Genomic DNA, 26,235 nt, shown 5'->3' with positions numbered 1-26,235 from the left:
AGCAAACTTCACTCATGCAGTATCATTTGATGATGAATTTTGTATTGGACAGAGTCAGTGATAAGTTCTCTTAACTTTCTCACACCCACCATGGCCCTCCTTAATGATTCTGTTGGCTCGCTGAATGTTGATGTGTCATGAGGAATTGTATCAGCAATACATTTGCCCCCTTCTTCTTGAGTTTAATGGATATTAAAATGGAATATATTTTTGTTGAATATATCTCTGCATGGATATGTGCCATTGATGTGAATGATAAGATCAGATTTGTAAGCATATTATGAATCCAGAGATTGCATGTTTCTTCAATTCATGCATGATGGAGTTATTAACATACGTGAATAATTAATACATTACACATTTTAATGTATCACATTTATATGCATATTATGTGTGTTTTGTCTGCTGAAACCAGATCTTTATTTCGTTTTCAAATTAGACAAGTGGTTCAGAAGTTGGAACTGGAAATCTAGTTCAAATGAACACTGTGTTCTGTGTACATTTTAAATAGGATTTTGTTTTACTTCAAAATATATTTTTGTCAACTTCGCATGTGTAGTCTGCTTACTATTAATGGCACCCATCTGTTGTTTTGAGAAGGACATTCTGTTGAACCAAGGATCATTTTAATGAGGCAGTTTCTAGTTTCCCCTGTAATTGTTTACTATCAGATTAGCTGATATATATATATATATATATATATATATATATATATATATATATATATATATATATATTAGAGCATGGATTTCAAAGGAAAACTATTTCATTTAAATGGTATTTTAGAAGTTTAGAAACAGATTCCGTTTTCTCTTTGGTCAATGCACAGAAGTTTTAATAGGCCTATCTGTGTTACCAAAGTTCAGGGTACGGCATTTCTGCCTCACAAAAGAGCTGCCCTTTGTACAAACAGATCTTTTGAGTTCAAACCAATGTGAGGGGTCAGAAATGCGAGACGGACACACAGATATAGTTTTCTCACAAGTTGCCATTTTACTTAAACAAAAAAGGGTCAAACAAACACCTATCTTTCCCTAACCTAACAAGGATATGCTTACCTGACACACTATGGCTAAAGAAAAATGACCTAGTGTCCAGAAGGCATCTGACCCTCACCCTAATATACCCAACAAAAGCACATAGGAATTGTTTGGCAGTTTTAAACTCCACAAAATAACATATCAATTCAAACTCAAAAGTTATAACCATTTGTATTTATGCCCATGGTGGATTACCTTCCCCTGAATCAATTCAGGATTGTCTGGAGCAAAGTTCAGTTTCAAGAAGGTTTAGTTAAGTATTAAATGTTCCCCTCAATGTAGGATACAAAGTCTTTTCCATTCAATATATCCTTGCACTGGATAAAGTCACTTTCCCACTTCCTTACAGTCCAAAGCAATTATTAACACTTCCACAATCTCCTGCTTGGTAAACCAAAAGTCTTTTTCTACAAACGTCAATTCAGAATCAAATGCAAGTGTTCTTTTCGCCACAGGCAAATCACTTTTCAGCTTTTCATACTTCTTCTTTATAGGAAATACTTTAGCCAGGATGGCTCATTCAAAAGAAACACTTTAGTCAGGATGGTTCAACAATCACTTTAGGTTATGCAACAGTTCATCAAAGCAAGGTGGTGGAATTGACACACTTTTCCACTACAACCTTTTGCCACAACCAGTCTTTTGGGGTAGAAGGGGCTCATCTTCCCCTCACTGGAGCAGACCCCTCGTTCAGGGTTGAAAGGACTTCTCCCCACCTTACTGCAGCTGATCCCTGTTGTGATGTTCAGGAGCTCTTCTCCTCCTCATTGGAACACACTGCTCTTCGGGGCTCCTCCCTACCCCAAGCTTTTTTCACTTCGGGTATGCCTCTGTTGAGCTCGGACACCTTTTGGATGTCGAAGATTTTCGAACGTGAGTGGATTATTTGACCACTCCAGGATATCAAAGTTCATTCACAGGTCTGCCTTTCTTTGCATCTCATCCACACACGTGCAGCCTTCACTTGTGATATGAGGTTGCTAACTTTACTCACTTTAACACACACTGGTTTCTCAGGTCGCTTGCCAACTCACCGGCTGTGTGCGTTTCTTACTTGTTTGCTGTTTTCTGATTTTTGAGTCAAGGTTAGCACCACAGGCTTGACCTCGTCTCCCCAACTCTGCCGTTTACTTGGGAGGGTCGTTGGCGTCCTTGAAACACAATGCAATCTTCACTTGTGTGATCTGGCGTTCTCCACGCGTCTTTTGCTGCCGTATCGGAGGCAACAACCTCCAATAGGCAACCCCTGGGGTTTTCGGCCCGCTGCTGTTGTCCCTTGGTCTGTTTCTCTGCTCAAGTAGGTTTGCCTTCGTCCCGGAAGCTTTGCTCGTTGGGATCACAGAGCATCCTAAAAGATAGGATGGGTTTGATCAATAAAATAAGGGTGAATACCACGTCTTGCCATCAGCTATCTCACCCCCACTCCCCGAAGACCCCTCACCCAGGTGATCCTCCTGCACTGGGCCACCCCCAGGAACTGGATCCAAAAATGATGGATGTGTCCTGCCCACCTGGATGACAAGTCCCAGAGCACTAGCGGGTGAGATACCCTTTGGCTAGTGTTTCTCCAAAGTGTATTTTTCCCTGAATACCAGAAAGACATGCAAGAATTCACTATGGGTTTTGGATTTCTAAACGTGATGCATTTTGGGAGATGCAGTCCTGAATACCCATTTTCCTTGGGACTTGGTTGTATCCAACTAGTTGCTTTCGCAGGGGACTTGGGAATAGTTCAGGCCTGGCCCGGTCAGTCTTACTCTCAGGTGGACCAGGGACTGGACATAATGTTATAAGTTGCTCAACTCATAGAAACAAGTAAATGGTCCCCTCGGACAGTGATGTAACACAAACTTTGGGGGCACCCCCAGCAAGCCATGCTGAGGGCCACCCCACCCCAACTCTGCAACGGGCCACGACACACTCTCGGCCTGCCTAAATTACCATGCTTGCGAAATGCGCAGGAACGTGCTGCTGCAGGGGTATGCTGCACACTGCACTAGGAGAAAGATATCAATATGTGTTTTAATGCATTATAAAGCACACTTTGTGAGAAAAATTGACTAAAAGGCCAGAGCGTTTGCAATTGTTTTGTAGGGTAACACCAATCCAAAAATCCAGTACATGCAAGTCACCAATAGTGCACAGGAACATTAATGCTTTAATTAATATAATGCTTTGCTATTAAAAATTCCATGCCACAATGAAAACATGTCCAACTGGCTGCACAATGTAGACAAGTCTAGACACGTAATAACATATTACAGTAAAGCATGCCAGGCCACATTTAGATATACCTAGACTGGTTCCACCAAAATGCCAGTTGAAGCAATAACACTTATCATGGCTATTTTATCACAGCTGCCCAGAAAAATATACAATGCCGCAGTAAGAAACAGCTAGACTGGCTGCACCCAAATGCCAGTCTAGCCAGGTAATTACACTTAGCAGGACTGCTTTATCAGAGCTGCCCAGTAAAAACAAAGTCAAGCCAAACTTAGAAAAGACTAGACTGGCTGCACCAAAATGCCTCTCTAGCCACTAATACCACATATCATGCATGCTTAGCCTGGACATGGATTACCATTACGATTTATCGCACAATACCTGTCCCTCCCAAACCCTCCACACATCCAATCACCCTCCCACCACCTGCCCCAAACTCCAAAATCCGTTTCTCAGCCCGGAATTACCTCCACGTCCCTTGTCCTTGTCTCAGTGCTTACGTATGAGGCTCCTTGCTTCAAAGGTAAGTACTGGGATGAGGAAGAGTGGGACTTGGAGTAATGAAGAGTACAGGTAACTAAGCAGGCATTAACTCCATGTCCCTCTACCTCATCCCAGTACTTATCTATGGGGCAAAGTACCTCATACACAAATACAGGGATGAGGAAGAATAGGGCTATGAGTAATGAAGATTACCAATAAGTAACCAAGGAATTAAACACAAGTAGTGGTGCAACACCATTGAGCTGACAGGTGTTCAGCCCTCCCTCCGCTACCGCCCTGAATTTCCGGGCTATGTCGACTCGACCTGGCTGACCTACAGAGCCGTTGCCGGACAGAACAGGACACAGATGTTAAACAGCACCTGGTTTTCGCAGTTAACAAAGGCCCGGCAACTACTAACGTAAAGCATTTCACAGGAAGTACCTGCATTCAAATGCCTAATTCTTTAGGCAATTGAAATATTGATGTGGGTTTAGTACTTGCATGCCAGGGAATTGATTGGACTGAGAGGGGACAGGAGACCGCTTATTCTCATAGCAGTCCATACGTGGGTGCTTTCAGACTTAAAGGAGACAGTTAACTGCTTATAACATTGAAGCTGTACTAGAATAGTCTCATTAGAATGCATAAAGGAGTTAGATGCACACACACAAATAGGTTTGACCCCGCCCCACCGCCTATAAAGTTAGCACCTCTCCTAACACTTAAGGGGATAGCACCCCCCACACATTTAGGGTGTGTTGCGCCCCTGAACACTAGGACACACACCATTCACCATACACACACGCGCGCACTTAGCCACCTATACATTTAAGTGTGCACCCTTTCACCATACACTCCACACGCATACCCAGCCTCCCATACACCATATGGCACACCGAGGTCCCCCGTTACGCCAGTGCCCTCGGAATGATTCTGTGAAGTTTGGGGCAGGTTTTGGGGAGGGGGGGCAAAGTTATAGGTGGGGTCCCAACATTTGTCGAAATCCTCATAGACTCAATGGAAAAAAAAAGTTTACCTCGCGCCTACAGCCGAAACCGCTGGACGGATTTTCACTAAATTTGAACAAGGAGCAGCGGCTTGGTCCCGAAAGCATGCTTTTGTAAATGTGGTGTAAATCCGTCCAGTTGTTTTTTTTTAAACGCCCAAAAAGTAGGTCAAAAAGAATCAGTGATATCTGGGTCGGGTACCAGACAGCCCCTGGACCAACCAGGGTCCAGCTTGATGTCCGTGGACATTGTACGGGCCCGCTGAATGGATGCTCAAAAGCGTGAAGTGTCTCATTTTTTTTATTGGTCGCCATGTTGGATCTGCGGACAGCCTCCTGTGTCAGCGGATAGCGCAGTGGGAAAAAAGTCTGGAAAACACATTTGGGATTATTTGGTGGTCAAAATAGGGTCTGGAAAGGGTGGCGGGTGGAATAAAGAGGATATGCAGCTGTTTCTGTAGGTGTAAAAAGTGTGTGCAAGTGCCGCCCAGTCCACGGATACCGCAGTAGTCCGCGCACAATGCTGTGAAAGAACAATTTGGAAAACACATTTGGGGTTATTTGATGGCTGAAAGAGGGCATGGAAAGGGCAGGGGAGTGGTATAAAGATGACCTGGAGCTGTTTTTGTTGGTGAAAAAAGGCTATGCTGAAGCCGCCAAGTCTGCTGACAATTTTGGTGTCCGTGGACATTATTTGGATTGCAGGGGGTTCAGTGTGAGTTTTGTTATGTGAAGGTGTATTGTACGTACTTGTTATATGATTTAATTCTATATTTGGTGGTTTTAGCCAGTGGCCAGATTCACTGTAGTAATATGTGTTTAGTAATTATATAATTATAGGTACTGTAGGGGGAGAATACAGTATTTATAATATGGTGGGAATTATATAATTTAAGTGTATATGGGAGATAGTGCTTATGAACTATGTAATTGTTTATACTTGGTATGGTTGGTTATTTGCATATAGTAATAAAGCTGGCATCTCTGGTTCTTTTTCTGTAGAAAAAAAAGGTATAATTTGTTAAGCAGTATAGTTTGAAAGCTGTAAATGCATACAATTGTATGTATACATTTACATTTGTTTGACCATCATAAACAGTACATTCTAGGTATTATGTTTGGTACAACATTATGTGTGCTACATTGTTTTTGTATTTACATGAAATAATCATTGGGTCATTGGCAAACAAAATCCACAGAGGATTTTAAAAAAACGTATAATTGTGTGAGTGTAAGTGTGATAGTATGTTTGTTTGAAGTGTGTTGTAAGAAAGTGAATGTTTAAAATACTTAGATACCTGGCATGACATATTTTCTTAATAAAAATATTAAAATGGATATTGTCAAAACATTTTGAAGCAATGAAGTGCATCTAACTGATGTGGGTAATTAGATATTTCTTGAAAACATTAAAAATGCATTGAAGCAGTTTCTGTAAACACAAAATATGGATTCAGGTATTCTTTAGAAGTTGCATTGAACAAAAATGAAAAATAGAACAAAAATTAGAAGCACTTTCTGTGAAACTTACTTTCAGTTCTATTTTTCAACTGTGAAACGGGGCTCCTAAAGGGACAATTTTTTTATGTTTTTTTATTTTGTATTTTTGTGGCTTTTTTGTTTTTTTCAAGAGAGGCAAAGTGAGGTGGGGGAGGGAAGGGGCACCAACTACAGAGACAGAGGAGCAGGTGGACAGAGGAAGATGTTGAGACGGCCTTAAATGTAACGTGATGGCAGCGTTTCTCGTGCTCCTTGACCGTGGCCTCGAAAGCACTACGAAACTATGCATAGCAGAACAAACATAGTACTGTGACACTCGAAAGGTAAGGGTCAACAGCATTCGGTATGGCCTGCGAGTCGGCCGCTGGGACCCTCTCTCCCACAGGAGTAGTCTGTGTGGTGACAGGAGCGGTCGAGGAAGATGGGATATAGACGCCATCAACCTTCTTCTCCCTGAAAAAGGAACACCTTTTTCAGTGGACCCGGGTGGTTGGATCTGGTGTGGCGGCGCATGGAGGTGGTTCTGATGGAATACAGGTTTTCTGAGACTACTCAGTACATCTAACCTTGGCTGCACAAGCCTTTGGTACACCCCAATAGTGGTGAAAAACTGCCACACCCAGGACTCACTCCGGGCCCTGGACGTAGGCACTTCCTCTACTCATCTTCAGCTTCCTCCTCATCCTCTTCTGCATCCTTGCATCTGTTCGTCTTTCCAGGCCCTCCAGATGGTGGTGGTGGTGGGGGGGTGTCTCAGGAGGAGGGATGCCCATGAGTGATGCCATTTCCAGCAAGATTGCAGCTCTACCAAATAGCTCCCCAAAGCAGGTGCTCTCCCCTAAAGTGCCAGATTGAGAATGACCGAAAGTAATCAGTGAGTCCCTTCAGAGCAGCCATCTGTGGATGCGTGACTGTCTGCTGACTGCCAAGTGGAGAATAGGCCTTGGAAAGTTGTAAAAGGTTGCCAGATCAACTAAGAATGGGTCTAGGAGCTCTGGAAGGGTAAACTTTCAACTTGAAACACCCTAAATTGGTTTAAAATGCGGTTTTAAACTGTCTGAGGTGCAACCAAACCGTCCGAAGTCAGGCCCTCACACCGCACGGGTCCGGTCACATGATGACAAGTGCGTCATATGAAAATTGACAGATTATTTGAGGTTTTAAAAAGAATTATGAGAATAATAGCCAAGATATTTAAAGTATACAAAATGCATTTATTTATGAAAGGGATGGGATATCGGAATGGGAAATCTAAATTTGAGAGTTTGGAATTTCTGTATAATAATGATCACAGGAGGACAGGAGTGAAGTTTCATCAACGCATCTTTCATTTATATTTAATTTAATGGGGATGATTGCTGGGGACAAGGGGAACAGGTGCAACAAGGACAGTGATAGTGAACATTTTTAATAACATGATTTGTAACAACAGTAGAATGAGAAACATTGGTGTTGTACAGGAATTGTTTAATGCAGCGAGAATATAAATCAACGCTTAGTCCCACAATTGCTTCCGCTATACTGAGCAATCGTGATAACTCTTTAAAGTCTGGAAAAATCATTGTCTGTTGATTATGGTGAAAGTAGATATTCAAGAAAACCTTCGGATAGAAAACACTGACTGTGCCAAAGATAAATTATAGGAATCCGAGTGGATTAGGTTGTAGGACAGTTGTAAAAAAATACAGAATTATGAAGGTTGACAAATTTGTTCTAGAGGCGATAAAACAAGTTCGAAAAGATCTGCTGAAATGTCCTGACCCCAAATACCTTAGTGCCTTACTGCGAATTTGCTTGGACTTATGGGCCACAAAAACGGTAATTGCTTCGAGAGTGAAAAACACTGAAATGTTGCGTCAATGCCGATTTTGTAATGAGTCATCTTCTATTGAAAACCTTGAACATCTATTTGTCGCTTGTCCAGCTTTGTCACAACTAAGAAAAGACAGTTTTCATAAATTCTTCAAAGAATTTAGAGTGCTCTCTCAAAAAGAAATGTGAGTGAAAATATTCAATGCTGAGCAAATATCTTTGAATATAGCATCTGTGCACTTTCTGGAGAAATTGGACATGTAATAGTTCAATCTTACACATTTTTAAGGAAAAATATTGTTGTAAATGGATAAGTGAGTTTTTAGTGACAAATAGATTTTAAAGGTTTTACATATTTTGTTTTAGGAGTGAAATGATATGTTTTGTGTTCAAATGTAAGTGCTTTTAACAAAGTTTTCTTTTTCTCTTGTAAATTGGTACGGTTGAAATATCTTTTGACCAAAAAACAAATAAAGACTTGTAATAATAACATGATTTGTAACTAATTTAAAAGTTCCTTAAAGTCATTACTAAGTTTATCCAATTTTGCAGACAGCATCATGATTTCATGATGTACAGTTGGGGATAGAGATGTGTGTTTCTTGGGATTCTCCATAATTAAATTGGGGTGTTGTTTCTTCATGTAAACTATGTACTATAATAAAAGAAGAAATTATTATTTCACTGAGGTCTACAGAAATTACATTATTTGTTTATGTTAAAATAAGTATTGTTTACCATTAGAGATGTTATCATCACTCATTCCTTCTGTTGGAAAGTTTTCTTCTGACCACCCAAGTTTGTTTTCCATTTCTGTTAAAATTTTTGAAAAAATGGTAATATTTGCTTATAAGAAATGTTTACATAATGAATAATAATAATAAAGAAATAAATACAGGGTATTTACTGTTTGATGAGATATAGTTTTGGAATAAGCGCTTGGTGTATGTGAGTCTCTATGAACAGTTGTATTGAAACGATAATATGAGGTGTACATTTATGGTTTATGCTTGGTGCATTCCATTATATTGTGTTATAAATAGAAAATATGTACATTTTGAAGAAATCATTTGTAGAAAAAGGTTTGTGTGCATTAAATATAAACAATGTAGTTTTATGTATATCTGTTTGTTGGTTGATGGGTAGAAGGTTTTCTGTTCTCCCCTGTGCTACTGGGGTTTGTGAATGCTGCCTTCTGTCTGCGGACTATGATACTGTCCGCGGATTCTAGAGCTGCTATATTGGGGGTGAGTATAATATAAGGAACTTGTAGCAAATGTAGGTTACACTGGTAGAAACCTATACAAATTCAGTGAAACAAATTTGTTAAAGGGACATTATGGTTAAGTTGCACTAATAAAAACCAATGAAATTCAGTGAAAAAAACGTTGTTAAAGGGGCGTTATGGTTATAAGTAAAACCAAAAACCCCCAGAAATTCGCCAGTTATGGTAAGCTTAGCAACCATAACTCGCACCACCACTGTGACTGCTAAGACTAACACCCAGGACATCAAAGATGACATCACAAATGTCTACCAGAAAAGCAGGAACTAGGACAAATATGGTCACAAGAGGCACAATGCATCAGTGACGAATGCTGTATTTAAAACAAAAACAAGGCTAATCACCTGTCTCAGCTATCAAACAGTCAGTCACATCTGTTCTGCTTCCTTCACCTGCCCTTGGCCAACACTGTGAGGTATTCTGTTGAGGAGGAACACAAGCAAACATAGCTTGTTTTATGTGGAGTAACCAACCTCAGTAAAGATTGAGCTTTCTGTGCCATATCGAAGGAGTGTGTAAAAATGCATATTTGCCTGATCTCACCCATAAGAGCAGACCAGCTTGAAATGCCTGGCAAACGTCCTCTGAGTAAGGGTACCTAGACAAGTGTTTCTACTTCGTTGAGCATCATCCGTGCGGTGCAGCTGTCACTTCAGGCAAGGTTTCCACTTCTGGGTTACACTGCTCACTTGGAGGGAAGCCCTAAGTGATTATAAATTAGGCAACAATGGTAGAGGTTCTCTTCTGTGAATGGACAAACGCCTAAAATAGCTTGTTCTACACTAAGGGAAACCCCAATCGCGTTTTAGTTCTCTGGGCAAACTGGAGGAGGATTACCCTTGTCATATTGGTCTGATCAGTCCAATAAAGGCAGTTCAGTCCGAGATCTCGAGCAAATCACCTCTCATCAAAAGTACCAAGAGCACCCCCACACAAGTTTCTGACTCGGCTGTCACCTGTGAGGTGCAGCGGCCTCTATAGTCACAGTGATCAATTGGTCCTTGTCTGGATTGCACCACTCACTTAAAATGAAACCCCAAGTGATTCACAGTTAGCCAATAATGTAAGACGTCCTCTACCAAGACTGAACAAAAACTAAAACAGCATGGTCTATGGGCTACAGCCGTTCAAGAGGACATCATCACATTTAACCCCTCTGTTCAATACCACAGGAACATGTCCATCATCATATCATTGGGATACCCCCTTTAAGGGTAGTCTCAGTGGAGGACTTATTACAATACTGGCTACTTCACTCACATTGCAAGGGTGGAGACAAAGCTCTATGCAAGGCATTTTGGGAAATCTAGTCTGAAGAACAAAATGGCAAGTGTCAAGAGCCCTCTAGACATCTATCTGTCCTGGGCAATATAAGTACAGTTGAAGCAAGCAACGTCGCAGCAATTGCATAGGTACATTTCTGTGAACATTTGCCAAAAATGTGAGCAGCCCTCTACTGCGAACAAACACACCTCAGTAGCCTTTTCTATGGAAAGGTGCCCACATCTGAATATCTATGATCCTGTTTTAGCTCATTGTCCCTTACTTAAGGGGACACCCCAAGTCAAATTTGCCAAAAATCTGAAACATAAGGAACATAGCTAAATAGCCATTTGTATTGGAGGTGCTACACAAGGACAGTCCACCACAGAAATGCTAGACAATTCCTCTCTGAGCAGGAGTACCAACAGAAACCCCAGACATGTATACATATGCTTGACAAATGCCAAAGCGACTGTGAAATAGAGCTACAATCTGTAATACTGAATGAGGAACATACGAGGGTGATAATGTGATATCCCTACTAGAGACATTCTACAAACTGGGCCACAGGAAACCCCACAAGGGCTGAAAATGTGGGACGATGAAAGTCTACTATGTCCACATGAGGTTTCTCTGCACTACAGTGTCTCAATTCTGGATGAACATAATAGAGAGGATCAGCATGTTTCAAGACCGACAATTGAGACCAACGAAAACACTAAACCTACATGACAGAGTTCTTAGAGTACTTCACTCCCCCGTCACACGAGCCTCTGGATTAAGAAAGCTTTGTCAACAGCCCCATTGCTAATCCTAAAGTTCCGGAAGTCTGCCAACATGTTAAAAGTTGAAGACTGGATTGAGGAGCTAGAGAACCTAGCCAACATTGAGAGGTTGACTCTGACAGAGAGCGCTGAATCTCAAATTCTTCTACATAGGAACTCTTCTGGTGAAATTACTTTCAGCACACTTGTACGAAAGTTAACACTGTAAAAACCTAATCAAAATGGTGCTTAAATAAAATACTACTGGCTATCAATCCTAAAATAGAACCACCTGGGAAGATACCTCCAAAATGTCATTATGGCATTTCCCGATCACCACAGCCATGTGCCATAATGTTCCAGAAGTAAACTCCAATACTGGAAAGGTCCCAAAGACATGCTAATTCGTATTGAAAATGAGAGCAGTAGATGCGTATGTTGACATTGTCTTTCACATTTCTGAACATCTCTATTTTGGTTAGACTCGAACACGCGTGTGTTGATGGAACGCCCTTCACGCCCACACATGCTGCATTGTTTGCAGCCCTAGTTTGTTCAGGTGTCATTAAATCACCACCTTGTTCAATTTTGGTGCTATACAAGTCTAAATTAGTCTACCCTTCATTCCTTTGATACTATGTCGAGGTTGAAGCACAGATGATGTTGCTAAAGTAAATGACAAATGTGTTGGTCCTTTACACTCGCTCTGACAAATGGGCACCCTTTGCTACTTGTGCGGGCAATCTAGCACCTCTTGGTGGTGCCACGCTGGAGCAACGCCTTGCATGTATTGCATTGTCTTTTCCAGCCTTGATCTCTAGCTGGAATTAGGTCCCATATACAAAGAGTCAATTAGCTGCCACTGATTTGCAGGAAAGTGAGAAAGTGCGCTTCTAAAATAACACTTCCCGACTCTATTGACATTGGCAACGTGTTTGTATGAGAAAGGCACCTCGTCCTACTGCTTTGACTACCCCCTGATTTGCTATGGCCAGCTGTGCTTTTTTTTAATTGCGCCCTCTACTGGAATAAATCCCCATCTCCTTAAATTCCTCCCCGCCTCTGTCCTGTATTCCTAATGGGATCATCAGTATAACCAAATATGTGGCTGTTACTTTAAAGGATAAATTAGTTTGACTCTTAGCTCAATAATTAAAACTGTTATGGCTATGAGCCTGCAGGGATAATGTACTGTTATTATAGTCGTTTGTTTCAATTAAATGCTTAGTGATTTTACAATAGCAGCTGGGCACCTGCGCGAGATAGCTATTACTCTGAACAAGACATCTCAAATTCCAGAAGAAATTTGTCAGCGTGCTAGTGCATTTTCCACTGAGCGCGAGCGTGTATTCGAAACCTTTACAAATGGCAGAGGGGGCATTGCTATATATGTTCCTATTACATCTCCCCCCCCCCTTCGTTACTCTAGCCCTGCTTTTCTAAATAATTAATTTTAATGTTTCGGCTCCGGCGAGTAGATTTAATTTAAAATTCAATATGAAAAGAGGCAGCTGGGGGATAGTGCATGAAAAGCAATCCATTTGTTTATAGCTCGTACGGTCGCTTTGCAATTGCGTGGCATTTTCTCGTCAGGACGTGGAGACTGAGAGGGTTGTTATTTTAGATCAAGGCGATGTTTCTTTTTTTTCGTTTCTTTTTTCTTTCGTTTCGTTTTTCAAGCAGCAGGGTACTTGGTACGTTTTGCCTTGTGGTTATAAACGACTATTTCCATCTGCAGGTGAGAGCGTGAGCTGCTGGTCTTGGTTTGGCGCGAGGGAGGAAGGGCCCTTGATGTAGCTTGCAGCTGGAAGCATACACGTGCGCGCGCGCACACACACACACACACACACACAAGCCAATCAGGGGGACCGCGCTAATCACCGTTTATCAGAAGTGAAAGCTGAGGCTCGCCAGCTGGAGGAGATGTCAGTTCCACGCCTAACTTTATTGTTTCTATAATTTGCACGTGACCTTCGAGTTCTGAAACTCAGGCAGAGGAGGCATTTGCTCGAGTTTTGCGGAGGAAAGCAACCTGGTACCATGTTACTTGGGCCCTTTTACAATCACTTTACATTATCCTGCATGTCCAGATGTGGCTGGTTCTCGTCAAAGCCTCAGCTCGTGTATTCCTTACGTATTAAGGACTGGGGCAAGGACATCATATTTAATCTTGATTCTATGACAAGACAGGAGGCTCATATTATGCATTACAATGACTAATCCCCCACACTAACGTGAGATGGGGGTTTAGATTCTATTAAAGACAAGGAGGCGATTATTATGCATTACAATCTTTACTCTGAAACCACAGCAGCAAAGAAAAAACTTTTACAAACAAAAAAGTTTCAACAACAGAACTAGATAAAGTTCAATGTCAATGCATGGGGAACTCCCCAAACCATCATGGAGGATAGGTCATACCCTGCAGGGGACCAATGAGCAGGGACCCTCCTTTATATATGTCCATTACTCTAACGCCAACCCCTCTTTCTGCAGCTGACTTGCACCAGACGCCCAATGGAACGGTTGAACTGCGTAGCGCAGAGAAAAAGGATCCAGCGAAACCGGAGATCTCAACCTTTCCGCAGCCTGAAGCAATGAAGAAGTTCTTCTGGATAGGACTTCTCACCCGAAATCACGCACTCCAGAACTTGTAACTGCGATCCACACTCCTGAGCAGAACCTCAACTCGTACCTGTAAGAACAACAAGCAAGAAGGGTGGGTGGGTGGTTGGGAAGAACAACAAACCAAAGAATGTTCTCACTTGAACCACCTGTGTACATGCGTATCACAATTGTCATATCATATCATATCATATCCAGGGTGGGTGGGAGGGATAATAATCGCCTCCTTGTCTTTAATAGAATCTAAACCCCCATCTCACGTTAGTGTGGGGGATTAGTCATTCTATGACAAGACAGGAGGCTCATATTATGCAAGTTCAAAGCCCTTGCATCTCATTAGTAAGTACAAAATGATCCAATATAATAGATAATATAATAAAATTAAAGGAAAGGTAACATTTTTTTTAAATGCTTTCATTAAATCAATCTGTTGACCAATCAGAGAATTGCCCAAGACTAGGTTGCCCGAAAAGCTGTCTTATAAGGCAAAGTCAAATCCACTGCAAGAAAAACAGGAATGTGCCAAATCCAGCGTTCCTTACAGGCCACCAAAACCAACTGGTTAAAAGAGGGGAAAACATTGAACAAAGTTTTCCTATACTAATAGGTTAGGACAAAACCATCTGAAATAAACACCTATGTTGTTCAATCAAATATTCAAAACACTTAAATTTGTACCATTTTTGGGGACCTAGAAAGCAAACCAATGAAAACAAACACCTAGCTCTCCTGGAGATAAAGAAAAGTACCCCATAGGGGTGAAAGTCTTATAGGTTCCATCCCATGCATTAAAGGAAGATATCGCATTAGAAACAGGGCATGTCACAGAACTACACTGGGGAACCAAGAGGGAAAGACAAATCTTCAAAAGGGTAAAATGGGAGTAAAAAATCATTTTTATAAATTTTGTAATAGGACAATCCATCCTGAGCGGAGCTGAAAAGCAATAGAATTAATCTACAATTGTCTTCAGACATATGTGTATACTAAGGAGGGAAGTCTTCTGGAGGCAGAAGCAGAATGGAAGAGAGGGCCCCACCTGAGAAGCTAAACCCGTCAAACCGCCAACACGGAAGCCCTCAGACCTCCCGAACTCTTGAAGAAGGATTCTGCTACCATGACAAAAGGCAGATATTATAAACCTGATCCTTAAGAGGCCAAACTTGGCAACAAGAAAAAATGTATCCGACATCCAATCACTACCATTATAGTGATATCTAAACTCCTTTGTAGGTATGCCCGGTGCTTGAACCTTGATCCCTCCTCCCTGGTGATAAATCCCCTAGCGGATCAAAAGTAACCGAAGGAGGACACCAAATTTCCAAAATCTTAGCAAGACTCTAAACTGCAAAGAACTGATCACTAAATGGTTAAACTGAAGGTGTACACCAGAAGAGGTCCAACCTATATTTCAGCCAATTTGCAGATCTTTGAAGCTCACAGCACCCTGAGCTGGCACCTTACTGCAAACAAACTCTTGTGAAAACCCCAAAGGTCCACCTGCCATGCAGGTGACTATGATAATCAAGTCATCAACCAAATATATATCCCAGCACTCTGGTAATCGTAGCGGCAGACACCGTCTGAAAGTTAATGTATAGACTCTGGAACGCATCGTGATAGAGGGTCATAACGTGGATGGGGGATAGTATCACTCCCAGACCCCTCTATCCCACCAAGGGATATTGAGCCTTCCCAAAAGAGGAGAAACCTCCCCCCCTTATCCAAAGGAAAAACCTTGCAATCCAGAAAGAAAACTACCCTGAGGACCACATTAAAGCCCCGCTTTACACCGTTAAGAGAAATAAATACACACTAGCGCCTCTAACCAATCCCCTGACTGGACAGACTCCAGTTAACTTATTGAAATACCAGAGATTAGCACAAAGGAAAGTAACAGACGGGAGGGAAATGCTCAGTGCGAGTCTGCACTGGTCACCCGCCAGAACTCCTGTAAAAAGGAAAAAACTGAAACCATTGGATACTCCCAGAGGTGTAATATTATGATGCAATCTCCCCCAAGGATGGCAGGAAAACTGAAACCATTGGATACTCCCAGAGGCGTAATATTATGATGCAATCTCCCCCAAGGATGGCAGGAAGGGGAATGAGGGGGAAAGAACTCTGGATAATTATCAATGCCCTGTAAATGCAAGGTTGAGAAGAAATCTGGGACCACTGTCCCCTCAAACCCTGAGGTCTGGGTCACTGTATTCATGTGAGGCTGACTGGCCACTAAGGGAATCAGGGGAAGGAAAAACTAAGCACATTGTCCATAGCAAAACAGTACTTATACAGTACTACGAACCCTCAGGTATATGAGTGGTGCTTAACACTACTACGAGCGTTGTGTGGTGTGAGGTGTTCACTTATCGATCTCAGCAGGATAAAAGACTGATGTAGACCTTTCCAAAATTAGGAACCTGTATCAGAACGGTCAGCACGGATATGAAAACAGCACTCTAAAGAGGTTAAGCAACGCTCATGAGGGTACAGAAGCCTGCGTGTACTCCTCGAGCAGAGGAGAAGTTGCCACACACTGTTAGACGGTTAGCTGAACCATAGGCCAAGCTTTGGGAGGAAAAACATGAGGCAGGCGCCAGCAAGTTATTATTTGGTAACTCGTCTAACTGATACCATCAAGTGTTTCCAAACACTCCATCCAAGTAAAACATGGTTGCTCAACTTGTCATGTAAAAAACTGAACGGTTACCCTCGAGCTGACCCTGTCTCCACCAGAAACCAAAAGAATAAGGAATGTCCAATGGGACAAAAGTAGGGGAGAACAAACGTCCCCACTAAAGAGAGCCTTAAGCCCTACAGACCTCAATAGAGGCATAACGCATCATCTTTATTCTTCCTCATGTTGAGAGAAAATACTGTAGCTTAATCAGCACTGGTATTGGGTGGAGCAATTGAGGTCGGGAATCAAAACCTAAGGAAAGGACTGAGTTGTCCTGAAACTAACTAAGGTAAAGGGTGACAGAATTTTTAACTAAAAGATGAATGATAACACCAGATAGATGGTTAGAGAGGAAGGTACAACCCCATATGGGTCTGTTTACAACCACTTCCACACTCTTTTCTTTAAAGCACTTAATAAATAAAGAATATATAATATATGAAATATATATAAAATATCCAAAGAAGAGGGGTTACGCCCTCACAGGGGACCGAATCCCCGGCCCTTATATAAGCTGATACTCACTGAGCTTTCTGGGCCACTGACAATTCTGAAAAAACGCAAATGTGTTCCAGTCAACACTTAAACATATTGTTTATCAAAGCGTACACTGAGCAAGTGCACCTCAACTGCTCACCCCAGCAGGGTGAGGCAACCAATAGTACACGAGGGAGCACCTCGCAGTAGGAACAAGGCGAAGCCTGAAACCGAGCAGGTTACTGCACGCCTACAAGACCAAACAATGGCGTCAGCCATATGCAGCACCTAAACAAAGCTGCCGACCTTAAGGAAGGAATACACTGAGCAAGTGCACCTCCAACTGCTCGCCCGAGCAGGGCGTGATAATCAGCAGTACACGAGGGGGTAACCTCGCATTAGAACTCAGGCAGAGCCTGAAACCGAGCAGGTTATGGTGCATGCCAGTTAAGGTAATTACCCAAGTTGCCCACTTTAAGGGAGGAAACACTGAGCAAGTGTACCTCAACTGCTCACCCTAGCAGGGTGTGGACACAGCCGTATACAAGGGGACCCCTCGCAGAAACCCCAGGCAACCTTGCCACCGAGCAGGTGACTGCACCTTTCCAGGGAAGATAACCCAAACAAAAGAAAACTGTCAAGTTGAAGGTAGGATACACTGAGCAAGTGCACCTCCAACTGCTCGCCCGAGCAGGGTGTGATAATCAGCAGTACACGAGGGGGTAACCTCGCAATAGAATCAGGCTGAACCTGAAACCGAACTTATGGCACCTACAGTGAAGGCAAAGCACATAACTTAAGAAATAAGTAAATGAATAAATAAACAAAGAAAATAAAATAAAACTGCAGACTGGCAGTGCATCGGGCTCTTGCGCTGGATGGTCAGACTTTGACCTAACAAACCCACAGTCTATCAGTAAACATTCTTTCTTTCCAGCACTAAAGGTAAGGAAATGTGTTGTGTCACCAGGGATACGAAATTACAAACATTTAACAAAACCACATTTTTACTATTAAAATGTTTGTGCTATAATCTTTCTGAAGAAGTCATGAACCGACCAAATGCCCATTAGGAAATCCCTGCTCAACTGAGCAAAAAAGGTGACAATCAAATACCTCCATTGTAAAATACAATTATTTAAAATATAACAATTAAAATATCTAATCTTAAAATATACATGCGCTGGTCGGCCGCGAACCCGGGTCTTCCTGCATGGGAGACCTGCAGCGCTATATTTGAGCTAACTTGGCTCAGTACTGAAACAGAGGCTTTTGTTACAAACATAAGCCACAGGGGCAGGCCGAACCCAAAGCCTGCAGCACCTGGAATCCCCAGGTGACCATAAATCTGTCAAGGGGCACGAATTCAAACAGGCGAAATGAAGAGGGAACAGTGTAAACAACACTGCTCTCGCGCACGCTGGGAGCGAGTTGATTAATGCACTAGAAACACCTGAGTTTACAAGCGCGAGAAATTTTTAAAGAAGAAATAAATTAGAGAGCTCCCTCGAACTCACAACCTCATGGACTGTAGTCCGAAATTCAACCATTGTACCACTGCTTCAGCTGAAACAGGAAGTATGAGCATAATACATATTTTCTTTTTGAAAGACACCGAAATGAAACCAACGGCCGCACGCGGCTATCCAGATACATTGTATCAAATACACAAATTCCTTTATAATAAAAGGTAATTAACACATATTTACCATATAAATAATATATGTCATATTCAAACTAATAAAGCCTACTACTGACAAACAATGTAAGACACAACTGAAAGGGGTGACTTAGCTCTGTGGTGTCAGCAGCAAAGAAAGAGGAGTTGGCGTTAGAGTAATGGACATATATAAAGGAGGGTCCCTGCTCATTGGTCCCCTGCAGGGTATGACCTATCCTCCATGATGGTTTGGGGAGTTCCCCATGCATTGACATTGAACTTTATCTAGTTCTGTTGTTGAAACTTTTTTGTTTGTAAAAGTTTTTTCTTTGCTGCTGTGGTTTCAGAGTAAAGATTGTAATGCATAATATGAGCCTCCTGTCTTGTCATAGAATCTTTACTCTGAAACCACAGCAGCAAAGAAAAAACTTTTACAAACAAAAAAGTTTCAACAACAGAACTAGATAAAGTTCAATGTCAATGCATGGGGAACTCCCCAAACCATCATGGAGGATAGGTCATACCCTGCAGGGGACCAATGAGCAGGGACCCTCCTTTATATATGTCCATTACTCTAACGCCAACCCCTCTTTCTTTGCTGCTGACACCACAGAGCTAAGTCACCCCTTTCAGTTGTGTCTTACATTGTTTGTCAGTAGTAGGCTTTATTAGTTTGAATATGACATATATTATTTATATGGTAAATATGTGTTAATTACCTTTTATTATAAAGGAATTTGTGTATTTGATACAATGTATCTGGATAGCCGCGTGCGGCCGTTGGTTTCATTTTGGTGTCTTTCAAAAAGAAAATAGGTATTATGCTCATACTTCCTGTTTCAGCTGAAGCAGTGGTGCAATGGTTGAATTTCGGACTACAGTCCATGAGGTTGTGAGTTCGAGGGAGCTCTCTAATTTATTTCTTCTTTAAAAATTTCTCGCGCTTGTAAACTCAGGTGTTTCTAGAGCATTAATCAACTCGCTCCCGGCGTGAGCGAGAGCAGTGTTGTTTACACTGTTCCCTCTTCATTTCGCCTGTTTGAATTTGTGCCCCTTGACAGATTTATGGTCACCTGGGGATTCCAGGTGCTGCAGGCTTTGGGTTCGGCCTGCCCCTGTGGCTTATGTTTGTAACAAAAGCCTCTGTTCCAGTACTGAGCCAAGTTAGCTCAAATATAGAGCTGCAGGTCTCCCATGCAGGAAGACCCGGGTTCACGGCCGACCAGCGCTTGTTTATTTTAAGATTAGATATTTTAATTGTTATATTTTAAATAATTGTATTTTACAATGGAGGTATTTGATTGTCACCTTTTTTGCTCAGTTGAGCAGGGATTTCCTAATGGGCATTTGGTTGGTTCATGACTTCTTCAGAAAGATTATAGCACAAACATTTTAATAGTAAAAATGTGGTTTTGTTAAATGTTTGTAATTTCGTATCCCTGGTGACACAACACATTTCCTTACCTTTAGTGCTGGAAAGAAAGAATGTTTACTGATAGACTGTGGGTTTGTTAGGTCAAAGTCTGACCATCCAGCGCAAGAGCCCGATGCACTGCCAGTCTGCAGTTTTATTTTATTTTCTTTGTTTATTTATTCATTTACTTATTTCTTAAGTTATGTGCTTTGCCTTCACTGTAGGTGCCATAAGTTCGGTTTCAGGTTCAGCCTGATTCTATTGCGAGGTTACCCCCTCGTGTACTGCTGATTATCACACCCTGCTCGGGCGAGCAGTTGGAGGTGCACTTGCTCAGTGTATCCTACCTTCAACTTGACAGTTTTCTTTTGTTTGGGTTATCTTCCCTGGAAAGGTGCAGTCACCTGCTCGGTGGCAAGGTTGCCTGGGGTTTCTGCGAGGGGTCCCCTTGTATACGGCTGTGTCCACACCCTGCTAGGGTGAGCAGTTGAGGTACACTTGCTCAGTGTTTCCTCCCTTAAAGTGGGCAACTTGGGTAATTACCTTAACTGGCATGCACCATAACCTGCTCGGTTTCAGGCTCTGCCTGAGTTCTAATGCGAGGTTACCCCCTCGTGTACTGCTGATTATCACGCCCTGCTCGGGCGAGCAGTTGGAGGTGCACTTGCTCAGTGTATTCCTTCCTTAAGGTCGGCAGCTTTGTTTAGGTGCTGCATATGGCTGACGCCATTGTTTGGTCTTGTAGGCGTGCAGTAACCTGCTCGGTTTCAGGCTTCGCCTTGTTCCTACTGCGAGGTGCTCCCTCGTGTACTATTGGTTGCCTCACCCTGCTGGGGTGAGCAGTTGAGGTGCACTTGCTCAGTGTACGCTTTGATAAACAATATGTTTAAGTGTTGACTGGAACACATTTGCGTTTTTTCAGAATTGTCAGTGGCCCAGAAAGCTCAGTGAGTATCAGCTTATATAAGGGCCGGGGATTCGGTCCCCTGTGAGGGCGTAACCCCTCTTCTTTGGATATTTTATATATATTTCATATATTATATATTCTTTATTTATTAAGTGCTTTAAAGAAAAGAGTGTGGAAGTGGTTGTAAACAGACCCATATGGGGTTGTACCTTCCTCTCTAACCATCTATCTGGTGTTATCATTCATCTTTTAGTTAAAAATTCTGTCACCCTTTACCTTAGTTAGTTTCAGGACAACTCAGTCCTTTCCTTAGGTTTTGATTCCCGACCTCAATTGCTCCACCCAATACCAGTGCTGATTAAGCTACAGTATTTTCTCTCAACATGAGGAAGAATAAAGATGATGCGTTATGCCTCTATTGAGGTCTGTAGGGCTTAAGGCTCTCTTTAGTGGGGACGTTTGTTCTCCCCTACTTTTGTCCCATTGGACATTCCTTATTCTTTTGGTTTCTGGTGGAGACAGGGTCAGCTCGAGGGTAACCGTTCAGTTTTTTACATGACAAGTTGAGCAACCATGTTTTACTTGGATGGAGTGTTTGGAAACACTTGATGGTATCAGTTAGACGAGTTGCCAAATAATAACTTGCTGGCGCCTGCCTCATGTTTTTCCTCCCAAAGCTTGGCCTATGGTTCAGCTAACCGTCTAACAGTGTGTTGCAACTTCTCCTCTGCTCGAGGAGTACACGCAGGCTTCTGTACCCTCATGAGCGTTGCTTAACCTCTTTAGAGTGCTGTTTTCATATCCGTGCTGACCGTTCTGATACAGGTTCCTAATTTTGGAAAGGTCTACATCAGTCTTTTATCCAGCTGAGATCGATAAGTGAACACCTCACACCACACAACGCTCGTAGTAGTGTTAAGCACCACTCATATACCTAAGGGTTCGTAGTACTGTATAAGTACTGTTTTGCTATGGACAATGTGCTTAGTTTTTCCTTCCCCTGATTCCCTTAGTGGCCAGTCAGCCTCACATGAATACAGTGACTCAGACCTCAGGGTTTGAGGGGACAGTGGTCCCAGATTTCTTCTCAACCTTGCATTTACAGGGCATTGATAATTATCCAGAGTTCTTTCCCCCTCATTCCCCTTCCTGCCATCCTTGGGGGAGATTGCATCATAATATTACGCCTCTGGGAGTATCCAATGGTTTCAGTTTTCCTGCCATCCTTGGGGTAGATTGCATCATAATATTACACCTCTGGGAGTATCCAATGGTTTCAGTTTTTTCCTTTTTACAGGAGTTCTGGCGGGTGACCAGTGCAGACTCGCACTGAGCATTTCCCTCCCGTCTGTTACTTTCCTTTGTGCTAATCTCTGGTATTTCAATAAGTTAACTGGAGTCTGTCCAGTCAGGGGATTGGTTAGAGGCGCTAGTGGGTATTTATTTCTCTTAACGGTGTAAAGCGGGGCTTTAATGTGGTCCTCAGGGTAGTTTTCTTTCTGGATTGCAAGGTTTTTCCTTTGGATAAGTGGGGGAGGTTTCTCCTCTTTTGGGAAGGCTCAATATCCCTTGGTGGGATAGAGGGGTCTGGGAGTGATACTATCCCCCATCCACGTTATGACCCTCTATCACGATGCGTTCCAGAGTCTATACATTAACTTTCAGACGGTGTCTGCCGCTACGATTACCAGAGTGCTGGGATATATATTTGGTTGATGACTTGATTATCATAGTCACCTGCATGGCAGGTGGACCTTTGGGGTTTTCACAAGAGTTTGTTTGCAGTAAGGTGCCAGCTCAGGGTGCTGTGAGCTTCAAAGATCTGCAAATTGGCTGAAATATAGGTTGGACCTCTTCTGGTGTACACCTTCAGTGATCAGTTCTTTGCAGTTTAGAGTCTTGCTAAGATTTTGGAAATTTGGTGTCCTCCTTCGGTTACTTTTGATCCGCTAGGGGATTTATCACCAGGGAGGAGGGATCAAGGTTCAAGCACCGGGCATACCTACAAAGGAGTTTAGATATCACTATAATGGTAGTGATTGGATGTCGGATACATTTTTTCTTCTTGCCAAGTTTGGCCTCTTAAGGATCAGGTTTATAATGTCTGCCTTTTGTCATGGTAGCAGAGTCCTTCTTCAAGAGTTCGGGAGGTCTGAGGGTCTCCGTGTTGGCGGTTTGACGGGTTTAGCTTCTCAGGTGGGGCCCTCTCTTCCATTCTGCTTCTGCCTCCAGAAGACTTCCCTCCTTAGTATACACATATGTCTGAAGACAATTGTAGATTAATTCTATTGCTTTTCAGCTCCGCTCAGGATGGATTGTCCTATTACAAAATTTATAAAAATGATTTTTTACTCCCATTTTACCCTTTTGAAGATTTGTCTTTCCCTCTTGGTTCCCCAGTGTAGTTCTGTGACATGCCCTGTTTCTAATACAATATCTTCCTTTAATGCATGGGATGGAACCTATAAGACTTTCACCCCTATGGGGTACTTTTCTTTATCTCCAGGAGAGCTAGGTGTTTGTTTTCATTGGTTTGCTTTCTAGGTCCCCAAAAATGGTACGAATTTAAGTGTTTTGAATATTTGATTGAACAACATAGGTGTTTATTTCAGATGGTTTTGTCCTAACCTATTAGTATAGGAAAACTTTGTTCAATGTTTTCCCCTCTTTTAACCAGAGGGTTTTGGTGGCCTGTAAGGAACGCTGGATTTGGCACATTCCTGTTTTTCTTGCAGTGGATTTGGCTTTGCCTTATAAGACAGCTTTTCGGGCAACCTAGTCTTGGGCAATTCTCTGATTGGTCAACAGATTGATTTAATGAAAGCATTTAAAAAATGTTACATTTCCTTTAATTTTATTATATTATCTATTATATTGGATCATTTTGTACTTACTAATGAGATGCAAGGGCTTTGAACTTGCATAATATGAGCCTCCTGTCTTGTCATAGAATGACTAATCCCCCACACTAACGTGAGATGGGGGTTTAGATTCTATTAAAGACAAGGAGGCGATTATTATCCCTCCCACCCACCCTGGATATGATATGATATGATATGACAATTGTGATACGCATGTACACAGGTGGTTCAAGTGAGAACATTCTTTGGTTTGTTGTTCTTCCCAACCACCCACCCTTCTTGCTTGTTGTTCTTACAGGTACGAGTTGAGGTTCTGCTCAGGAGTGTGGATCGCAGTTACAAGTTCTGGAGTGCGTGATTTCGGGTGAGAAGTCCTATCCAGAAGAACTTCTTCATTGCTTCAGGCTGCGGAAAGGTTGAGATCTCCGGTTTCGCTGGATCCTTTTTCTCTGCGCTACGCAGTTCAACCGTTCCATTGGGCGTCTGGTGCAAGTCAGCTGCAGAAAGAGGGGTTGGCGTTAGAGTAATGGACATATATAAAGGAGGGTCCCTGCTCATTGGTCCCCTGCAGGGTATGACCTATCCTCCATGATGGTTTGGGGAGTTCCCCATGCATTGACATTGAACTTTATCTAGTTCTGTTGTTGAAACTTTTTTGTTTGTAAAAGTTTTTTCTTTGCTGCTGTGGTTTCAGAGTAAAGATTGTAATGCATAATAATCGCCTCCTTGTCTTTAATAGAATCTAAACCCCCATCTCACGTTAGTGTGGGGGATTAGTCATTCTATGTCAAGACAGGGGGCTTCATATTATGCTCTCATTCTTTACTTCTGACAATCACAGCAGCAAAGAAAAAAACTTTACAAACAAAAAGTTTGTTCAACGTAAACCTGAAAAACAGAACTTCAGAGTCAATGCATGGGAAAACCCAATTCAACATGGAGGCCAGGTCATGCTCTGCAGGTAGCCAATGAGCAGGGACCCGCCCCCATATAAATCCTTTACTCCAATCCCATCTCCTCTTTCTTTGCTGCTGATGGCACAAGCTAAGTCACTCCTTCTATGTGTGCCTTTGTTGCTAGCCAGTAGTTTGTCAGTACTTATATATATTGTAGCACAGTGTGTTATATTCGCTATTGGTGACGCAGTCACTTCATGCTTGCCTTTCAGTTAGTAGAATTTTTCCCTTTGTGTTAACTCATTTGGTTACATTGTATGATTTCGTTGTTTTCATTGTATAAAAAGTCCGTGTGTGACCCCAGCTTTATTTTGCAGCGGTAACGGTCACACACACATGCAGTGAGCTCTGCCTCCTGAAGGAGTTTCTTGCATTTCAAGCCCGACGCGCGTGAGCCTGTCACAGAAGCTTACGCTTCAGGCCTGGCGCACGTTGGCCTTTGTTTACTGTGTGCGCCATCCCGCTGGGAATTCCCAGCATCGGCAACCTGGCCACGCTGAAGGCGTGCCACGGACTGCTCGACTTCAGGCTTTGCCTGATAACTATTGCAAGGCATTTCCCTTGCGTGCTGCTGGGTGCCACACCTTGCAAGCAAGGGTGAGCAGCTTTGAAGTACGCCTGCTCCTGCTCAGCGTTTTTTCTGCTACAGCAACATGTAGGCTGTGTTAAAAAAGTTACATTAACCCTAACACACAATATATATATTTTTCTTTTATTTTTCCCTTTCTCATATTGTGTGCTTGTGCTGTCATGACTACTAGAGTGTCTGAGGGGCCCTCTTCCGCTGATGCCAGCACTCGGGTTAGGCCTTCCAAAAAAGTGATAGGTTGGGGGAAGATGCAGTTATTAGACCTTTAGGGGAGCCTTCCCTTCCTAAGCAGCCATCCAGGGCTCAAGTGATACAAACATCATTAGAAACTGCTCTTCAAGATCTCAATTGTACTTTGGCCAAGTTGGCGGGCATGGCATATGGGGAGGCGAGTCCTAAGGCCCAAAGAAGCCTGTTTGGTGATAGATTTATCAAAAACCTATCTGCCTATCTACACACTTTTACAGCATTAGATAAAGCTCAGATCAATATAAAGAAGGTTTTTACCCCTAAGGTTTTTGATAGGGCCGGAAGAGGTAGAGCCCGCTCTTCTGGCCGTTTCTCCCAGAGCTCTACCTTCCCCCAGCAATATGCATCAAGAGGTGCATACAATTCCTTCTCTGCTCGGGGAGCACAAGCTGAGTTTTACCCCCAAGAGGGGTTTCCAGTAGAGAGGAGGTACCG

General features: G+C 42.5%; 1 protein-coding gene and 2 long non-coding RNA genes across 6 annotated transcripts in view; 2 read left to right on the top strand and 1 right to left on the bottom strand.

Moving 5' to 3' along the window:
- TOX2 (TOX high mobility group box family member 2) overlaps positions 1–26,235 on the top strand; it is a 1,178,640-nt gene that overhangs the window by 805,794 nt on the left and 346,611 nt on the right. The window lies entirely within an intron of this gene.
- On the bottom strand, positions 13,655–18,972 carry LOC138581078 (uncharacterized). The gene is made up of 2 exons (XR_011304419.1): positions 18,874–18,972; positions 13,655–14,074 (listed from the first exon to the last, which is right to left on the bottom strand). It is a non-coding gene; the product is annotated as an uncharacterized lncRNA (long non-coding RNA).
- On the top strand, positions 19,426–24,724 carry LOC138581079 (uncharacterized). Its single transcript, XR_011304420.1, has 2 exons — positions 19,426–19,524; positions 24,305–24,724. It is a non-coding gene; the product is annotated as an uncharacterized lncRNA (long non-coding RNA).

The sequence above is a fragment of the Ambystoma mexicanum genome, chromosome 3p (genome assembly GCF_040938575.1).
Source record: "Ambystoma mexicanum isolate Mex_15411 chromosome 3p, UKY_AmexF1_1, whole genome shotgun sequence".
NCBI classification, from domain to species: domain Eukaryota; kingdom Metazoa; phylum Chordata; class Amphibia; order Caudata; family Ambystomatidae; genus Ambystoma; species Ambystoma mexicanum.
Note: the sequence above shows the minus strand (reverse complement) of the source record. Positions and strands in the feature narration are given on the sequence as shown.